The sequence below is a fragment of the Pinus tabuliformis genome, chromosome 7 (assembly GCF_031772625.1).
Source record: "Pinus tabuliformis cultivar Carrire ecotype Pingquan chromosome 7, CPIR1, whole genome shotgun sequence".
Lineage (NCBI taxonomy): Eukaryota > Viridiplantae > Streptophyta > Pinopsida > Pinales > Pinaceae > Pinus > Pinus tabuliformis.
The window spans coordinates 1,049,139,121-1,049,160,143 of NC_142293.1; positions in this window are offsets into that span (position 1 = coordinate 1,049,139,121).

Genomic DNA, 21,023 nt, shown 5'->3' on the forward strand with positions numbered 1-21,023 from the left:
GGTGGATCAAGAAATGAACCAGTCATCCCACCTAGCCTTAGATATGTCGACTGCAGCAGTAGAAGCATCAGGACCTAATCCACCAATTATCTGGACTTGATCTTTTTCATTACAATACTTGTAATTTAGCACTATTAATGTAAAAAGTTTCTTTTCTATTTCTGTATTTTGTCTTTTAGTCTTTTTGTGTTATTTCTAACTCTCCCCTGCTTCAAGATGAAGAAGGCTTTGAGGGTGGGGGAGATGTTAAAGGAGCTAGTCGAGTTGACCAAATTATCGAATGGGAAAGGGCTAGTCGACCTAGCCAACTAGCCTCAATGTAACAGAATGTAATACGACAAGTGGACAACTAATGACAGAGTATACATTATGATTAATCTTACATTTAGGCTCTTGTAACTATCTTATCAGTTTATATATACATGTTGGTATAGCAATGTAATATTGATTCCACATATAATAAAGAATACATATATGCAACTTAGTTATCTCCCCATTATTGTGTCTTGTTTATATTACATGCTTTTTGTATGTCTACTTGTGTCTGTATACTAGTAACAATGCATGTTTTTAGCTATAATACATCACTCCCCCATAAGGCTTGAAGGTACAGAGTCTTCAATATAATCTTTATCTCCAGATGTTGTCACAATTTGGTGTTCCATTATCTTTTCTCGATTGATCAACTTTTCTTTGCAATTGAAAAGGTGTCTTCTAGTAGGGTCTCCTTGTTCATGTCCTTCATCATCATCCCGTCATAACATGATATAATACCTACAACTAAAATACACTCATGACAAGATGACATCAGTCTCATAAACCCCTAGTCTAACACGCTTCATGACAACCATTAACTGAGATGGAACTGGGTGCTAAGCTGATACATTGTCTTAAGGATTGTGTAGTTGCATAACTTAGGAGGTCAGAGGCTAGGACTAAGCCTTGCGACTGCACAGTGCCTAGTTCAGGTAGGACAGGGCAAGACCATTGTGAAATTAAGGGGCTCAAGGAGGTAGACTTGAGGCTTGAGGCTTAAGGTTTCCCACTGCGCAATTTTATAGGGACAGAGGCCTAAAGGTTGTGTAGTTTCACAGTTCAAGAGGTCAAGTTGGAGGTTTGTTGCTTGAGACTACAGAATGCATAGAATAAGGTCACTAGAAGGCAGGGTTTGCACAGTTCTTGAGCTCAAGGTTCAAGGTTGAGCACTAAAACTATGAATTATGAAGTTTTGGAAGGTAAGCACTATGCATTGCACAGTTCCAAGAGGCAAGGTCTGAGATTGAGGGTTGAGACTGTGCAATGGACAGTTCAGGAAGGTTGAGTGAGGTCAAGTTTCTCGGGAAGGTACTTTTCTATATTTGGTTAAGTGTGGGATCTATAAGACCAAAGTGAACAAGGAAAAAACTTGAGCATGATCACACATTTAGAACAGTTGATGGAACAACATTGATCACTAAAAACACATGAACAACATAATTCCCCTAATGTGATGGCAATGCGACAACTTCCCCCAAGTGTGACACTAAAGGTACACTTTGTGATGATAATGAAGACACTTGCATGATAGTGCTTGAAACTTTGGGAATGAGAGTGATACATGTCTAGATGATAATCATGACTCATTAGCACCAATATTACCTCTTGAAACAAACTGAAACTACATTTGTGTGATATGCGACGCTTTTCATGCCAAAATATGACACTTTTATTTTCTTCCAAATGGGACAAAGATACTTAGAGAAAACAGATGTAATGACTCTTAATACTTACAGCAACAACATGTAAAGTCAAAGTAGGCTCTGAAATTTAGATGTAGGCCAAAATTTTGGAGGGTGTTGTAGCAGCGACAATAGTATCACAATACAAGATTTTCTTGCATCACACCAAGATTTTTTTGGTGTGATACATTGTCAAAAAATATAATTTGTTGATGTGATAACGAGAGGAGGAAGATCTATCCTTCATGTATCACAAGAAAATATTTCCTTATGGTGTGATGTGTGAACCAATATATTTTTCTAGTGTGATACACCACTCAAAAAGACAAATTTTAGATGTGATGAAGGGGGGTGGAAGATTGCATGGGAAAAAATATATTATGTGATGTATCACACAAGAAAGAAAATTCCATTTGATGTATTGTGTCAAAGAAAAATATATCAATGTCATTTGTTGCAAGAAATAAAAATTTTAGTTGTTATTAATGGGATGAGCTACATGTCACAAATAAATGAAATAAGTTCTATATAAGGTCAATTGCACCAGAAATTTTTCTTCTATAGTATAGGGTATTCATAGGAAAATATTTTTTCATGCGATATACCACATAATGCATGTAGCATGAAATCCACACACATCAAGTTGGATCACATATTCATCCACTTTATCAATGTACTTTTCACTTCTGGAAAATTTGATCTTACATTGCTTAATGGCCATAAGCTTTACATCCTTATTTACTCAACCTAATGGATATTAGCAAGGATGGTCCTGAACTTCCAATCTAGGTTTACTCATAAGATCCTTATGTAGGTTTTAACCCCGTACAGAAATTACCTGCATACAAATTCTAAAACACATAAAATAAACAATGGGAGAGCATAACACATGAAACACATATACACAGAGATTTTCCCCTGGATCCCAAAACCGAGACTACCAGCTTGATTTTTCATTATATTCCTTTCAATGTTACAATACATATTTATACATGCCGAAGCATCTAGTACCATGGACCGAAAACCATCGCGTCCAAAACCATGGACCGAAAACCATCGCATCCAAAACCATGGACCAAAAACAATCGTGTCCAAAAACATGTGCGAAAATCATGCACAAAACCATAGGTGGGTCCGCCCAACCTAACATAGGGTCCAAAACCAAAATTTTCCGAGGCCCTGCCCCGAACCCCATAAAGTGGGGTTACGGGTACACCTCAAACCCCCTGTTAACTACGTGGAAAGAATATAACACAACCCAACACCTTTACTATGACAATGGCCTATGAATTACAATGAATAAACTATCCACCTTTGTCTTATTGACTTGACAATGGCCTATGAATTACAATGAATAAACTATCCACCTTTGTCTTATTGACTTGAGTCTAAATATGGAAAACTTCAGTCATATATTTCTCTTCCTTGGGATGGAGGATGATGGGCCTCCAATTTAGTTAATTTTATGGCCCATTTTGCATCTTAATTCCATACATTGTTTCCCCTAGGCCATAATTTTCATGAAAAGTTAATTGTTTCAATGACCAATACGACTTATGTTTATCTAATTAAATAGAATTAGCTTGTTTAAGTTGAAATGTGACATGTCCTTGATTTTAGAGTGATTTGTTATTTTATTATTATGGCATATGTTATATATGAAGACTAATGTGACCCCCAAAGGCTATGTGTGGGAAATCAAATGAGCAAGACAAGATTTAACTCCCCCATTCATTGCTCTAGACAAACTTGAAGATTGTTGAGATTCTTAAGGGATTATGTCCCTTGACCTTTTCTATAAGACTAGAGTAAAACCATTGAACAAGCTGCATGATTTTAGGATATTTTGGTATGGATTTCATCGATAAATTGATTAATTGAAAGGCTTAGATAGGATTAATTTTCAAGTATAATTTGAAGTCTCCTCTAGAGGATTGTCATTCATCAATTTGTAAATTCAAATTTTGAAGTAATATATAATTTTGGTTCAAGTTTCTTACTAAAAATAGTGTTTTTATCTTGAGGGATTCACCCCATTGCTTTCTTTAGGGTTTGGGCCTACTTTGGAGTTCTAATGAATTTTGAATCCCCTCTATATATGGATCAAATGGCAGCTATTTTATTCTTTTCCAAGAGTTATGGTTTTATTTACACAATTCTTGTACTGTCATTACTTGCATGCATTTAGTTTTAAGTATTTCATTACTGCTTATGCTTTATGGTTTGCCACTAGAATAGTTTGCTTTATGGTTTGTCACTAGAATAGTTTTATTTATGGTTTTTCACTAGAATAATTTGATTTATTGTTATTATAATAGTTTAACTTATGCAATTTACTTTATGTTCATTTCCTTTGTGCACATTTACTTTATTTTAAATTTCCATTCTTGCTATTAGAGGAGTTTGCTTTCAGTTTACAACTTTATTTATAGTAAAATTGGCATTTTCTTTATGTTCATTTTCTTATTTAGTTACTAGAATTAGCATGCTCCATATTTAAAAGACGGTTGTTTCAATGAAGTTTGAACATATAGTGCATGACACCTCACAAGTTTGTATGAACCCTAGGTTGACATTTAAAGTGAGTATTTCAACATTCTTGTTGCAATTCTTTAGCCCCTTATTTTTTGGCATTGTTTCCAGGGAGGTACTAAAAACTACATTGAGATGGAATCTCTTATATTAAAATTTGTATCATTTTCTATTTATATCATGCAAAATAGCTTTTGAAATATAATGTAGGGAAATAAATTATTGCTCCAAAAGGAAGAGGAAACACCCCTAACAATTCCATGTAAAGGATATGGGATTAAAAATTGTATATCATTAACTAAATAATGTCAGAATATTCATATCAATTACCTCCATGTATGTCTCTTAACATCCTTGAATTTTGTGAAAAACTGGGATGAAATTGTTAACAATACATTGAGGTTGGTCATCTTTTGAAGAAAAATATAAATCTTTAGCTCTAGTTTCCAATTCAATTGAAATCATAGAATTTAGACATCATATGAATAAGTTACACCCAAAATAGAGACTGCATGTCTAAAAATCTACATTATTTTAGTTTTGCACAATGATTGTTTCTTAGCATATCTCTCATATCAATATAAGGCATCATTAAAACCTATTTCTAGTGGAAATAAGTCTATGAATCTTCTTTTTTCTCTCGTTAGAATAATGTTAATATAATATTAAATGTATAGGTTATGCTAAAAAATTCAATTGTTAGTTAAAGTTGGAAAATGTAAACAACTATCATACATAAGTTGTTTATTAGTAAATTTGACATACCAAATTTATGCTCTTTAAAAACCTACTTCTACTAGATATTTCCCTAGAAATACACTTCCATATGCCTTTTGAATCCTTTTGAATCACTTCGTCTCATGTCATATGAAAAATTTATCATTCAAATATCTCTAGGTAGTCTAGACTAGCTACCACTTCTCAACGTGATTAAATGAAAACTATTTAATGAATCATTTTCAAATATGTTTCGTATGCATTATTTAAGATCATCTTAATTTTTATTAGAAAGAGAGGTTCAGCACACCTCTCTTCTTCCATAATACCATGTATCGTAGGAAAATTACTAACTTTGTGAAAATTGTGAAGGGTTAACAAGGGAAACTTAGCTATGAATGAATGATTTAAGAGAAATACAAATGGTGAATAAGTGCAATAGATTCCATATCACAACTATAAATCCAAGAAAATCATTAATATTAGTAAAATTTCCCATGATGAAAGCCTCTTTGAGGCATCTAGGATAGGTTTCTAATTGAAAACCTCTTTGATGCAAGACTAGACCTACAAAAAGAAAAAAAAGAGAATTCCTCACAATGAAAACCTCATTGAGATACCATGAGTTAGGGAAACAAAGAAAACCAAAAATGGAACCAGTAACTTGAGAGAAAGTAAAAAAAACAAAAAAATAAATAAAAATAAAAAAGGAAAAAATAGAGAAAAAACAAAAAAAAAAAAGAATATTTAGCATAGTTTCCATAAGAAACAATAATTTTTTAACATTCATATAGGAAAAAGAATATTACAAGTCCAGAGTAGCCTCAATATGGATCTCCTCTTACAAAAGAAAAGGGTATGCCTCTTGAGGCTCCATGCATCCTGTATATTCAAGGAAGAAGACAACCATAGAAAATTATTACTTGTGTTTATTTCTTAACATACATTTTTATGAACAAAGAGACACCCATAATTTTATTCATCCAAAAGAATAACAAAGTTATATCTTGTATATGCTTAAATGCATTCAAGAAATAAGTCATCATCGCATTTTCAGAAGAAAAAAAACAAGCCCACAGTAAGTCTACAACGCCAAAAGAAATGGAATTTGCATACATTAACTTGTAGACAAAAAACAAAAAGCCCAGAGACAGTCAACCAACATTAACATAATGGATCAAAAACCCCAGCAACATTTACAAAACAAACCAGACTATGAGTGGTCTGCAAAAAACTTAAATATAGCACAGCCCACCCTGAAAACCAAGCAACAAGCCCAGAGCCAGGCATCAAACATAATCAAGCAAGGTTGCAAAGCCTAACAAAAACCAATGGTAACATCATAGTGAGCATCAGCAAAAGTGCCACTGGAAATGGGGCATAGGTAGTGGCAGCAGGAAACTGAGCAACAACACATCCAAGCAAAACCCTAAGCAGATCCCAAGCCTAAAACAAAGGGAGCACCAGCAATAGCAAGGAAGGCACCCACATGAAAGCACAAAAAGTTGCAATGAAACACCTGAACACATGCAAAAGGCGATAATAGATCGCCCAATCATGTCGCAAAGAGAGCCATAGCAAAGGTGACGTCAACACACCAGCATATGATGAAACCTAGGAAACACAAATGGACGAATGCCTAAAATAGAGGGTCAAGGTGGCTAGGGTCCTAGTCTCCCAACCCTCTGCTCCCTTAACTCCCCTTTTCTTTCTTAACATATATATTTGCAAGAAGTTCCTATTTTTATCCATCCATCATCTTTACATTTTCCACTCTTCACTCAATCACCTATTTTTTCTTCATTTTTCTTTAATGCCCTATATCCATTATTCTTATGCACAAATAAAAGTTTATGTGTTGATATCATTCCCTGCCATTTTGTACCATACCTCATTCTTCCATGGAATTATTTCATCCTTAAAACACACTCCTAATACCACTATCTATCATTCCCATCACCTACCATCCTTATCCATCCATCTATTCTCAACCTCCATAAGCTTTAAAAACATAATTATGGCCCTAAGAAGTAGAACATACAAGTTTCTATAAGAAACATTATATGTTGCAACAAAAGGCAGAACAAGTAGAAATTTTCAAGAGAATCACTTCATTCTTCATCAAAGGACATAATTATGACCCAAGGAACACTCAACGATAAGAAAAATTGAAGCCCTTGACCTTCTACAAGAAACATGCAGGTTTATGTAGGAAACCCTATAGGTTGCTACGAAAAACACAACAAACAAAAAATTCACAGAAAGTATTTATGTCCTCATCAGATTATATCATTATGACCTAAGGAACACTTATAAACAAGAAAAATCAAAGTCCTCAAACTTCTACAGGATTCCCTATACAACTACAGAATGCTCTACAGCTAAAAATTCTACAGAACCATGGTAGATTCACCACTAGCAACATACATATTCTAGGATCCAAAAACAAGGAATCCATATAGTGGAGGTGACCTCTACCATTCACGTGATGTTAGCATCACTCGAGAACAACATAACAGAGTATTTTAACTTACATGGAGCTCCAAGAAGCTATATATCATCTTAGATCTTGATTACAACACTACAACGAACTTTGTATGAGACCTTGAAGATTTAGTGCAACAGTCTTATATGCTTATTTAAAAAGTAAAATTTGTAGGCTCAAGGAATATTTCCAACCAAAAGCTAGCACCTATGCAAGCATAATATCCATAATTTCAATAGAGAAAAATGAGATGGATTGTCAAAGTCTCCTAATTCAAGAGAACAATCAAATCAGGTTAGAGTGTCTCACAAAGCTCAATCTTGCAGATTATGGTCATCGTCAAGAAGGGTAGTCTACAACAACAATATCAATACATATCCATCATGTGACAATAATTCTAGATATGAAAATATCAAATCCAAATAATAATAAAAGAAAGGTGTTGAAAGTCTCTTATTTTGAGTTAATTATATGTATATTAAATTTGTATGTCATTTTATGTTGTCACCAATCCCTCAACTTGAGTTCAATTTCTTAATCCACCAATGTATTCCATCAACATGGTCATTGATAAGAAATATGGTGTGAGGGAAGTGTTGATAAATATAGGGGCAGCTCGATTAGGTGATTTCTCTTACTTTGATCATTGCTTCTAACGTTTTTACTTAAATTAGCTTCTTCTTTCACTTGATTATAGTTAGTGTTCTTATCATCAAACAACCACCAAACAATAAATAACAATGAGACAAGAGGATACAAGATAAAGGTTATCATCCAGGGCCAAAACCTCTCCTCTTAAGAGGAAAACCCACAAGAATTATTCTCTTATTATAGAATGTTAAGATGACGAATTCCAAGGCCTATGACCCTTGACAAAGATCCCCCCAAGGCCAAGTCAACCTTCCTTCTTGATGAGATTTCCTTACACAGCTTCCTACAACACACTTTGAACTTCCAGCGACTTCGACTTCATAGCTTCACATTTTTTACCTAGATGAAACTTCACAGCTTCTACCTAGATGTAGCTTCAGATCTTTGACCTTGGATCTTCACATCTTCGATACAGCTTCACAATTTCTACTTAGCAACTTCACAGTGTCGATGCAGCTTCATAATTTCAACCTAGAAGCTTCACAATTTCATTTCATATAAGAGAGAGAGAGAGACCCAAAAACTTCAATTTCAGCCTTCCTTCTTAAACTGCACTTTCTTTTTAAGGCTTCTTCTTCTTTAATATTGAACTCCTTCTTGATTTTTAACATTTCTTTGATGTGTGTCACAAATGAGGTCGATTACCTCTTATATACAGGATTTCTAGGGGTATGAATTGCTACCATGACGTTGACTTGATCTTCCATGTAGGTCAACTTGTTGTAGCTCGTTGGCAAGGTCTTGGAGGGTCTTTTATGACTAAAATAAATTTATTTACAATATGTAACATGCCCAAAAGAGTCTTCCATACATGACAATGACGCTTATGACTTGTTGACTCAAATACAATCCCTATAAGCACTCAATGGGTGCTTGACCTATAAATCAAATAACCTTGAGCTTGAAACTCATGCTTGCAGAATGACAATGATAATAGTAAATATTATTTACATAAAATCATGATTACATATGTCATTATGAATATCGAACCTAGTTACATATTTCAATACTCCCTCTTAACTAGGGAGGTATTCATAATCCATACAAGGTACTTGGACATTCTTAAACTAGAGAATTCTCATATGAAGAGTCATATTGGTAATAAGCTACTTCCTTAGCGTATGTCAAAGCATCCCAACATTGTCACATAACAAGGCCTTGACTAACAACTCTATTTATCCACAAGATCAGAGCACATTGTTGGCGAGACCAATGACTAATAGACATCATCATTATTATCTCTCAAGGAACATACCCCACCTGAGTGTTCACAGGGTATGTCCTTTTAGGACAATTCCTATATTGGAATAACACATCCTCAAGGAATTTCCTATTCGACTACTCTTTCCTATTGGATGCCTTACCACATCCTCAAAGAGTATCAGAATCAATATCAGATGCTTACCCAATCCTCCATTCTTTCTTCACAACATGAAGACAAGAATGATGTGTCTATCTCTCCCTCTTAACTGGAGAGGATATCTTCATTCATATAAAGTAATATACTCAAGCTCCCTCTTAACCAGGGACTTTCCCAAGCTCGCTCTCAACTAGGGACTTGATTCCAAGATCCCTCTTAACTAGGAACTTGTTTCCAACAGTATCTCTCTGCTCTTTGGTGGATATAATGGTACTATCATCTGCTTGTAGGGCTCCTCCTTTCGATGTCATGAATTTCATCATATTCATTATGGAGCCTTCATCTTCTAGATTTTTATTTGTAGGGAATCATCCATCCATCAGTTTCCTTCATAGGGTTGAACCAATAGTCATGTCATCAATATTTTCATTGGAAAGCGATCTTTTAGTCCAAATCTATATTTTCTTCTTACAAGGAAGAAAATGAGAGAAATTAGATTGTGTGTAGACTTCAGAAACTTGAATAAAACCTCTCTTAAAGACAACTACCCCCGTCCAAAAAATGGATCATATATTACAAAAGGTTGTTGGAACAAGTAGGTACCTCTTCCAAGCCATGTCTCTATCAAGATCTTCCATCCATGCCCATGATAACTAGTTGTATTTGGCTTCTACAACTCTCTTTCGGTAGCCCTGTATCAATCCAACCAAAGGTTGTTCAAAAATAAAAATGAACATAAAATAAAAATTACCTTTTATGATGGCCTTTCATCATGACATATGCTTCTTGTAACATAAACATCCTGCACATTCATAACACATCTCCAATACTTCCAATGTCAAGGGTCTCCTTCCTTTACACACTTTAACAAGGTCTTCAGATCTTCTCTATGGAGATGTCATAGCTAAATATTATAGTCATCGGATGTTGATCACTTATCTTATCTTATGTGACTATACTTGCATCTTTGAGGAACTCTTCTCCCTTTCTTCACATATTCCTCCAGGAACTTCCATACATAGTTCCTTCATCTTGTCAACCACCTCATATTCCATATGAGGTCATATTATGTTGATTTCATCTTGTCAATACGTGAACTAGTTCAAGACATATGCCTTCATGTATCTTTCCAAAGGAAGAGATCCTTCTTCTTCGATCATGCTTATGAGATAGAGAATTCACCCATGCTATCTGCAACTATATGATGACATGGCTTAATCTATCAAATATATACATACCTATTTTCTCCTTTTTTTTCATCTAGAATTCCTTCGACAACTTCCTTTCCTTGCATGAAAGTATTTCAATCATCTTGACATGTTGCACTCCTTTATTACCATACCATCATCCTTCTAGATCATGTATCCCACGCAAGGTGTAATGTAGACTATTATTGAGAAACTTGCTTCTTCCAAGTAGAGGTGAATCTTCTTATAAATATTCTAGTGAAGGATCTCGATGATCCTTATTCTGCAAATTCTCCTTAACAATGATGATGTATGATGACCTTTCTATCTTTTATCATGCTAGATCACTTTCTTCCAACCATATATACTACTTTTTTTGGTTGACATTTTCATGCTTTCAAGCTTTTACAATGATTTCATGAGCTCTTTTATGCTTCATTTGTATGCTTCAATATGATGGCGTACTTTAATATGATGCATCCTATCTTACTTACAATGATTTTCATCTTTACTAAAATATTTAACCATAGTAGAGGTATTTTTTACCTCCTACTTTTCCTTGATATGTACCTGATAGAACTTAATAGTGAATATGTTTCCCTTCCTTCCTTGATTTCTTCTCATCAGGTTCTTCTACTTCTTCGGTGATATGGGCTTCATTCCTATATCTCTTTTTTTCTTGTTGTCCTTCTTGCGTTTAGGAAAATATCTCTTGAAATTCCAATATTCCTCACATCCATAGCATTGGATTTTTGATATATCGATCTTATTCTTTTTCTGAGGACCAAACTTCCCAAACTTTCCTTTTCTCCTAGACATGGTAGAAAATTCTTGAACTTGTTCATTTAATCCCAAATAACTTTTTCCCTTTAACCTATTTTCTTCAATCTTACATAATGACAAAAGTTGATTGAATGGGGTGGCTTCCTTCTTTCCATAGATGCTTGATAGAAAGTTGACCCATTCCTTAGGTAGAGCATTGAGCACAACAGTGGTCATTTCTTTGTCAGACATTATTTCCCCTAACTCTTGTAGTTGGTCTCTTGTTTGTGATGCCTTCATAAGATATGAGGCTATTCCTTCTTCCTTTGATACCTACATCTTGTATAGCTCAGGTATCAAAGATATAACTTCTCTTCCATTGCTTATGGAGAACAATTCTACCAACTTATCATAGATTTCTTTTGAATTTTCCAATTTTGTTACATAAGGGATGAGGGAATACTCGATTGATTCTATAAGGATTATTTGAGACCTTATTTCCCCTTTTATATATTTCGATAGAGCTTGAGCTTCTTCTTGTGCAGTTTGATGATTAAACCCTTGACATGTCCAATAACTTCATTCTTTATGAGGATCAAATATTTCCTCTTCTTCCATGCAAGGAAATTTGATGGCCCGATGAATTTATTGCTTTCCTTGTAGAATGAAGTAATTTTAATAGATTCAGACATAGATATAAAGATACTTATTTTGTCAAGTGAAGATGCTCCTTGATGATGATATATTCAACTTGATGCCATCTTGATGATGTTGATAATAGAAGATTCATTCTTGATGAAGATGTTTTCCTTCAAGTATGCTTTAAATCTGATCCTTTATTCAATGGGAGGGAGATCATCTTGATTTATTTAATGATGATGACAATGTTTCTTCCTACTTCCTTTTGATGTAGATACTTCAAGATCCTTCAATGTGTAGTCATTCTCTCTTTGACTGAAGGTAGGCTCCTTGAGATCTTCTTCTCATTACAATGATGATTTTAAAATGTGTGAGCTTCCCGAGAATGCTTCAAGTGTATAATATTTCTTTGAATGAGCTAGGGTTTTTGAAGTCTTCTTTTATACTCCTTAGTTCCTTTCTTCAAGATGATGATTGGGTTAGTCATTCTTGATTATTTCCTTGTGCCTGGCCCTTATGTATCCTTCTTTAATAATGATCTTTGAGTTTCATTTTCTTCTTGTCATAGTGACCTTAGCTCTGATACCATGTTGAGAAATCTAGGTGTAGCTATATTAGGTTATTTATATTACTTTTATAAATGCTTGTCATGTTTTTACTTAACTTGATTAGCTTCTTCTTTCACTTGACTATAATTAGTGTTATTATCATCAAAAAATACCAACCAATAAAGAACAATGAGACAAGAGGACACAAGATATAGGCTATCAACCAAGGCCAAAACCTCTCCTCTTAAGAGGAAAACCCACAAGAACTATTCGCTTCTTATAGAAGGTTTAGATGATAAATTCCAAAACCTATGACCCTTAACAAAGACTCCTCCAAGACCAAGTCAACCTTCCTTCTTGATGAGCTTTCCTTACATCTTCCTGCAACACACTTCGACCTTCCAGCAACTTCTCGAGCAACTTCGACCCCCAACAATTTTTGTAACTTCGACTTAGTAGCTTCACAATTTCGACCTAGATGCAGCTTCACAACTTCGACCTAGATGTCGCATCACAGCTTTGATGCAACTTCATAATTTTGACCTAATAGCTTTGATGCAGCTTTATAATTTTGACCTAGCAAATTAATAGCTTGGATGTAGCTTCATAATTTTAATCTAGCAGCTTCAGAATTTCGTTGCATATAAGAGAGAGAGAGAGAGAGAGAGAGAGAGAGAGAGACCCAAAAACTTCGATTTCAACTTCCTTCTTAAGCTTCGCTTGATTTTTATGGCTTCTTCTTCTTTAAGATCAAAATCCTTCTTGATTCCTCAAATTTCATGGATGTGTGTCACAAATGAGGTCGAAGACCTCTTATATATAGGCTTTCTAAGGGTATGAATTGCTTCCATGAGGTTGATTTTATATTCCATGTAGGCTGACTTGTTGTAGCTCATTGACAATGTCTTGGAGGGTCTTTTATGACTCAAATAAATTTCTTTACAATATGTAACATGCCCAAAATGGTCTTCCATACATGACAATGACTCTTATGACTTGTTGACTCAAATACAAGCCCTATAGGCACTCAATGGGTGCTTGACCTATAAATGAAATAAATTTAAGCATGAAACCCCTGCCTCAAGAATGACAATGATAATTTTATTTTTCTCTTTACATAAAATCATGAATACATACATCATTATGAAGACCGAACCTAGTTACATATTTCAACAGGAAGAGGGCTTCACGTCATGAAAATTTTCACATCAAGGATGGCTAGATGAAAATTGTTGCAAGGAACAAAGGAAGAGAAGTAGGGAAAGGAAATTCAACACTCTAATTTTTCATATTATTTTCAACTTTTTTGAAATGATAATGGTCTAATGTTTTGATTGGTACTCATAAAAATTTATGAAAGGATATTCGTCTTAAATGGGTAAATAATTTACTATAGTTACCTATGGGAACAATCTGGGAAACTTAGAAAAAATAGAATAGTCTGATACTTTGATTAGTACTCATTGGTTATTTTAAATTTGGCTTTGAAATTATTAAATAGTGTAGTAAACATCCTTGTATACCTATCATTAAAAATCCATCAAAGGATATTCATCTTAAGTGGGTTAAATAGTTTTATTACAGTCACCTACAAGAGCAGTCCAAAAAAATCAAGAAAATTGTGGTTCAAGTGTTGTGATTGGTTCTTTCTCTTGCTATAGAATCAAATTTTATATTTTACATAAGTCATAAAGGATATCTTTATCCATTTAAATTGTAAATTTCATCAAAGGGTATTGAGGATCTTCTATTCAAAAAAAATTACAAACCCCCACTAGCATAGTCAAGACAACTGAGAGAAACCAGATTGAAAATGCTTTAATGAATTCTCTAAGAACTCAAAATATTCAATGTCAACTAAGGGAGAATATCATGTTCTTGGAATCTGAAATACGCTTGATTTTAGACTGATTTGTGTTTTTTATTATTATTTCATAGGTTATATATGGAGGCTAATGTGATCCTCGAAGTCTATGTGCACAAAATCAAATTAGAAAGACAAGATCGATCTCATGCATTCATTACTCCAAACAAACTTGAAGACGATTGATATTTACACTGAAGGTGTCCTTTTTGAATTGATTCATTGCTTGCCATCATCTACCTTTTTGTTAGACACCATACAGTTGTTACTATTGCTTTTGTTTTCCACCGTTGATTTCAGCCAGCTGGCAAGGCACGCATATGCTCCTTTGACTTCTAAAACGGTTATCCACCCACGAATAGAGACCACTTTTTGAGTCACGAACTCTCAGCAACTGCCAGAGGTGCCAAAGCAGACGTGTTTCCTATTACGTGGGGTGCCGAAGCGGACGTGTTTCCTGTTACGTGGACTGAATTTCTCTTGGACGCATTTTTTATTTTTCGATTTAGGAGATTTATTACCCTAAGAAAATCTAACATTCTCATTAATTAATCTAATATTTATTTACCTCGAGTAAACCTCACATTTTCCCCTGCTAGAAACGGATTGGAGGTGCAGTAGGAGTAGCGTTGTAAGGTCCTGCGGTTCCGCTCGAAGTGCGACCGCGACCGGATGGAGGCGCGCGGTTGGAAGTTAAACGAACAGCAGGGCAAGCTCGACTTGGTTATGCAATGGAGATATGTTATGCGCACAAGGGTTGGGCGAGCTACTTATATGCGTGATGGCATGGTGTTAAACCTTATAGAGGTCGACCAACAAATGTGTGAAGCCGATGGTGGGTGGAGCATTTGAAGGAAGGCCGACGCACATATTATGATGGCGTGTGAAGGTGTGGGCAGGTCGGCTAGGTAGCTACGACCTCGCCCTACCTTGCGTATATATTGGCATACGATGGACCTCATTTGGACAAGCTCTCAACGCAGAAACATCTTCGCTCAAGTGAAGGAGAGGCGCATAACTAGAAGGTGGATGCACAAGAGATAGAGGCGCAGTTTGGAGATGCGCCCATTCTTGGGCAAGGCCGCACGGAGTTAGCTGCTTGTCTTGGTTTTGGGTGAAGGGCGCGGGCAAGGTCGCCCGCCGGTTGGAGTGAAGCGTGCATGGGTGTGTGGTGCCCGGTTTGTGCGACGACTTGGCACGGGTTCTTGGGTGACTCGGGTGAGCGCCCGCCCGTCATGCAAGTGTGCACGGTGACTTGGTGAAGTGTTGAGATTGTGGACAAAGGTGTGTCTCGGGTGGAGGCACCCGTGTGTGGCGACTTGGAGGCGTGCCCAAGTTGGGCAAACAACATGATCATGTGACGAGGTGAACAAAGGGTTGGTGAGTCGTGCGGCGACCGTGCAGAAGCGCCGACGAGCTGGGCAACCGAGTTTGCCAAAGATTGTAAATTTGGCTAAGTATGAAACTTGGAGTTTCCAAGTATACTTGTAAAGCTTGTAATATTGAAGATTGTATAATATATTATTCGGGTAGACTCATTGTTCAGGGAGTTACCCCTCCATTTATACTATGCAATTGTGTTCTCGTTTATAATTGCTGATGTTAATGAATGTGTATGGGTGTTCACTGGTATAAAGGAAACATGAATAATACTTGGTTGAGAAACGCAAACTAAGTAGGAAAAGTGAATTAGGCGTAGTCCACGAACATAAGTATTGGTGAAAAGAAAGTGTTCAGTGGTGCCGCACCTCGCCAAGTGCGGTTGAAAGACTACCGCCGGCTTAGGGGGCGTGACAAGTGGTATCAGAGCAGCTGATTCGGGCATTGAAGGTTGAATCTGCTACTCACCTTCACCGAAGTGAAGGTGGTACCAGAGCTCGGTTGGAGCTGGTGATTGAAGCTGATTCAAGGTTGAAGAAGCTTGACAGTTGGTGACAATGAAGTAGGTACTTGCAGGTGAAGGAAGTTGTTTCACATACAAGTGGAACAAGAGCTGGTTCAAGTTGCAGGCATCTTGGTGAAGCTGTTGGATGGTTGAAACTAGATCGCAAAGAAGAAGGAAGTTGTTAGCAATGGCAACTGAATCTCAGGCTGGGTCTAGTCACAGTGCGAAGGATGCTACTATGGCATTCATGGAAAAAGTGTTGGAGAAGATGGAGGACTTGGAAGCTTTCTGGACTAAGAAGATGGACTTGTTCGATAAGGAGCAAGAGGCCAATTCGAAGATGAGGGAAGAGCTCGAGGAACTTCGGACTCAACACAAGTACACTGATCTTATGTGTACACAACTTGAAGTAAGGGTCAAGGAGGTTGAAGAGGTAAGAGACCAAGGTCTTATAGAGATCGTAAACTTGCAAAAATCTCTTGATGAAGCCAGAGATGAGATCACGGTGTTGAAGAAGGTCGTGAGGCATAACTTAGGTGGAGGAGTGCCTCATGTGAAAGTCAAGGAACTGGAATCTTAGGATGGTACAAGGAGTTCAAAGACTCTTGGAAACTTTCTATGGGACATGGAGCAATACTTGGAACGCTTGGGTCTATATGATGATGAGACGAAGGTGAAGGTAGCTGCTCAGTTCTTGACAAAGGATGCTAAGATGTGGTGGCGAAGGAGGATGGATCAGATTGCCAATGGCAGTGCTGGTGACATTACTTCGTGGGATGACATGAAGAAAGCTTTGCAAACCCATTTCAGTCCTCAGGATGAAATGTGGGAAACAAGGATGAAAATTAAGTTCATAAAGCAGACCTGGAACCTTCAGAGATATCAGCGGGAGTTTGCAAGTGCGGTTCTGGAACTTCCTGTCATGGCGGAGAGGGACAAGGTGTTCAATTTCATTATTGGGTTGAAGCCTTGGGCACGCAATGAAGTGAAGAGGCAGAGGATTAGAACACTTGAGGAAGGTTTTGCTACTGTGGACAGGTTGGTGGAGCATTATGATGAGACTTCTGATGATAGGAAGAAGAAGTCTGATAAGCCGAAAGAGAAGAAGAAGGATGATGCTTCGAAATTGGATGATAATTCGAAGACGAAGAAAGCCTTGAAGTGTTGGATATGTGCTGGACCACATACGGTGAAGGACTGTCCTTCTAAACTGAAAGTGGTTGCGATTGCACAATCTAATATGAAGAATGAAGAAGCTTCTGTGGGGATGATACAGATACTTGGTGGTGCTGCTGCTACAGAGGTGGTCTCTCGGAGGGATCCTAAGAGGAACAAGTTGGAGTATGTTCGGATGAAGGTTGGGAGTGCTGATATACTCACTATGGTGGATAGTGGGGCTTCTCACAACTTCATGGATGAAGATACTGCGAGAAGAATTGGGCTGAAATTTGTACCGATGAAGGCACAAATGAAGACAGTCAATTCTTCTCCTGATAATGTTCTTGGTGTAGCTGAAAAGGTGGACACGACACTTGGTGAGTGGACAGGGAAGCTCGACTTCACTATAGTGTGGATAGATGACTATGAGGCTGTGCTAGGAATGGAATTCATGAAACAGTTTGATGCTATGATTGTTCCACATTTGAGGAAGCTGTACATTTACGATGGAAGGAAAGATGTACCCATTGGTGTACCAACCATTAGAGTGACAAGGCCTGATTGTAAGTTGGCAGTGATGCAAATGAAGGACGAGAAGTGGATGGAAGACATGAGTAAGCGTCTATGGTTGAGACAAAGCTTATCGAGCAGTCATTGGTCATCAGGACACTTTCAGATAGTATCTTGGATTTGTCAAGAAGGCTAGAAGTGGTTGAGGATGATGACGATGATGATGAGGCATATGTGAGTCCGAATGTCCGAGAGGAGGATTGGGTCACTTATCTACAGAGGATGGAGATAGAAAATCCTGACAGATGGATTGAGTTGATTAGTGAGGGTGAGCCTTCAGGCTCTACCCCCTCCACATCTTCTTAGATGATAAGAAGATGGGGCTCATTGTTAGCTGCTCATGGCAGTGAGTCCTTAAAACAGGTTGTGCAGGTATGGCAGATGGTGCAGGGATGGCTTGGCTTCAAGCATCATGACATGTTGCAGATGGGATTCCATGGACCTGAGCATGGGTGAGATTCTTGGTGAGTCCGGGATGTGGCAGAATCTGAGATAGACTGGTGAAGACATAAAGATGTTCACTCTCATGGCTTGAGCGTGACAGTTGGATTAGCTACCCAACTAGTTCAGACATGGGGTCCGGAAGTGCACAGAGAGATGCTGGCATCAGGCAGACAAGGAGGACAGTTCACAGGATGAGGACGACACATGGTGGAGATGGAGTTCTACATATGTTGCAGGGATGTTTGAAGTATGTGGAGAAGTTGACATAATGGACCAAGGATGAGACAGATATTGATGTTGATCTTGGTGGATGGCTACCAGGATGGTATGTTGTCAGGGACGACAACGACTTCAGGTGGAGGAGGATGTAAGGTCCTGCGGTTCCGCCCGAAGTGCGACCGCGACCGAACAGAGGCACGCGGTTGGAAAGTTAAACGAATAGCAAGGCGAGCTTGACTTGGTTATGCGATGGAGATATGTTATGCGCACAAGGGTTGGGCGAGCTACTTATATGCGTGATGGCATGGTGTTAAACCTTATAGAGGCCGACCAACAAATGTGTGAAGCCGACGGTGGGTGGAGCGTTTGAAGGAAGGCCGACGCACAGATTATGATGGCGTGTGAAGGCGTGGGCAGGTCGGCTGGGTATCTACGACCTCGCCCTACCTTGCGTATATATTGGCATACGATGGAGCTCATTTGGACAAGCTCTCAACGCAGAAACATCTTCACTCAAGTGAAGGAGAGGCGCAGAACTAGAAGGTGGACGCACAAGAGATAAAGGCGCAGTTTGGAGATGCGCCCATTCTTGGGCAAGGCCGCACGGAGTTAGCCGCTTGTCTTGGTTTTGGGTGAAGGGCGCAGGCAGGGTCGCCCGCCGGTTGGAGTGAGGCGTGCACGGGTCTATGGTGCCCGGTTTGTGCGATGACTTGGCACGGGTTCTTGGGTGACTCGGGTGAGCGCCCGCCCGTCGTGCAAGTGTGCACGGTGACTTGGTGAAGTGTTGAGATTGTGGACAAAGGTGTGTCTCGGGTGGAGGCGCCCGTGTGTGGTGACTTGGAGGCGTGCCCAAGTTGGGCAAACAACACAATCGTGCGACGAGGTGAACAAAGGGTTGGTGAGTCGTGCGGCGACCGTGCAGAGGTGCCGACGAGCTGGGCAACCGAGTTTGCCGAAGATTGTAAATTTGGCTAAGTATGAAACTTGGAGTTTCCAAGTATTGTAAAGCTTGTAATATTGAAGATTGTTTTTGTATAATATATTATTCGGGCAAACTCATTGTTCAGGGAGTTTCCCCTCCCTTTATACTGTGCAATTGTGTTCTCGTTTATAATTGTTGATGTTAATGAATGTGTATGGGTGTTCATTGGTATAAAGGAAACATTAATAATACTTGGTTGCAAAACACAAAGTAAGTAGGAAAAGTGAATTAGGCGTAGTCCACGAACATAAGTATTGGTGAAAAGAAAGTGTTCGGTGGTGCCGCACCTCGCCAAGTGCGGTTGAAAGACTACCGCTGGCTTAGGGGGCGTGACAAGCGTGCTCGGGCCGAAAGCGGATTCGATGTTGAGCAAGAAGAGAATGCTTCGGGGCGAAATGAGTTGAAAGCTAAGCAAGAGCAGCCTGCGCTCATTGGAAAACAATTGGAAGTCGAGCAAGAGTAGAATTCTCTGGCATGAAAAAGAATTGGAGGCTGGAAAACAATTGGAGGCCGAGCAAGAGAGGAATTCTCCGGCATGAAAAAGAATTGGAGGTTCAGCAAGAGCAGCTTGCTCTGGCTGGAAATTTTGGAATGCAACAGGCCCAGTTTAGGACTTTAATCTTGATTGCAAATCCACCATTCAGGAGGACTCATCCACCATTCAAGCGCGAGTTGCTTTAATTTTTAACGCTAGATATATGAGTAATATAATTTTTAAATCACAATCACATTATTCATTGAATTATCAATTCTATTAATAATTTAAATCACAATCACATTATTCATTAAATTATCAATTCCGTTAATATATTAAATTATCAATTCTGAATGTAATTGATATTTATTTTTCATTCTAGTTCATATTTGATAAATGATATCGTCCAACCTAATGGATTCAAACCAGTAACCTTAGGATGTCTTTAAAATTTTACATAAACTACAGTGCTTCGCTCTACCAACCGAACTAAAGTGGGAGGTTATTTATTATTTAAAATAATGTGAAATAAAATATCTAAATTATTGAATTTTTTATTGTTTGGATTTAATTTTTTATTTATTAATTATATAATGAAAAGTTTAAATAAAAATTATATATTTATTTAATAAAAAATTATTATTTATTTTGACCAAGTATGAATTTTTTTATATTCCGTTATATTAAAAAACCAATAATTATATGTGTAATATCAATTTTTTTTTACTTATATGTAACATCATCCTTTTATTATTGCTACTTACTTGTATTGTTATTATTAAAAATAATGTGTTTATATAAATTTTTATCATTATTTTAAGTGTGTA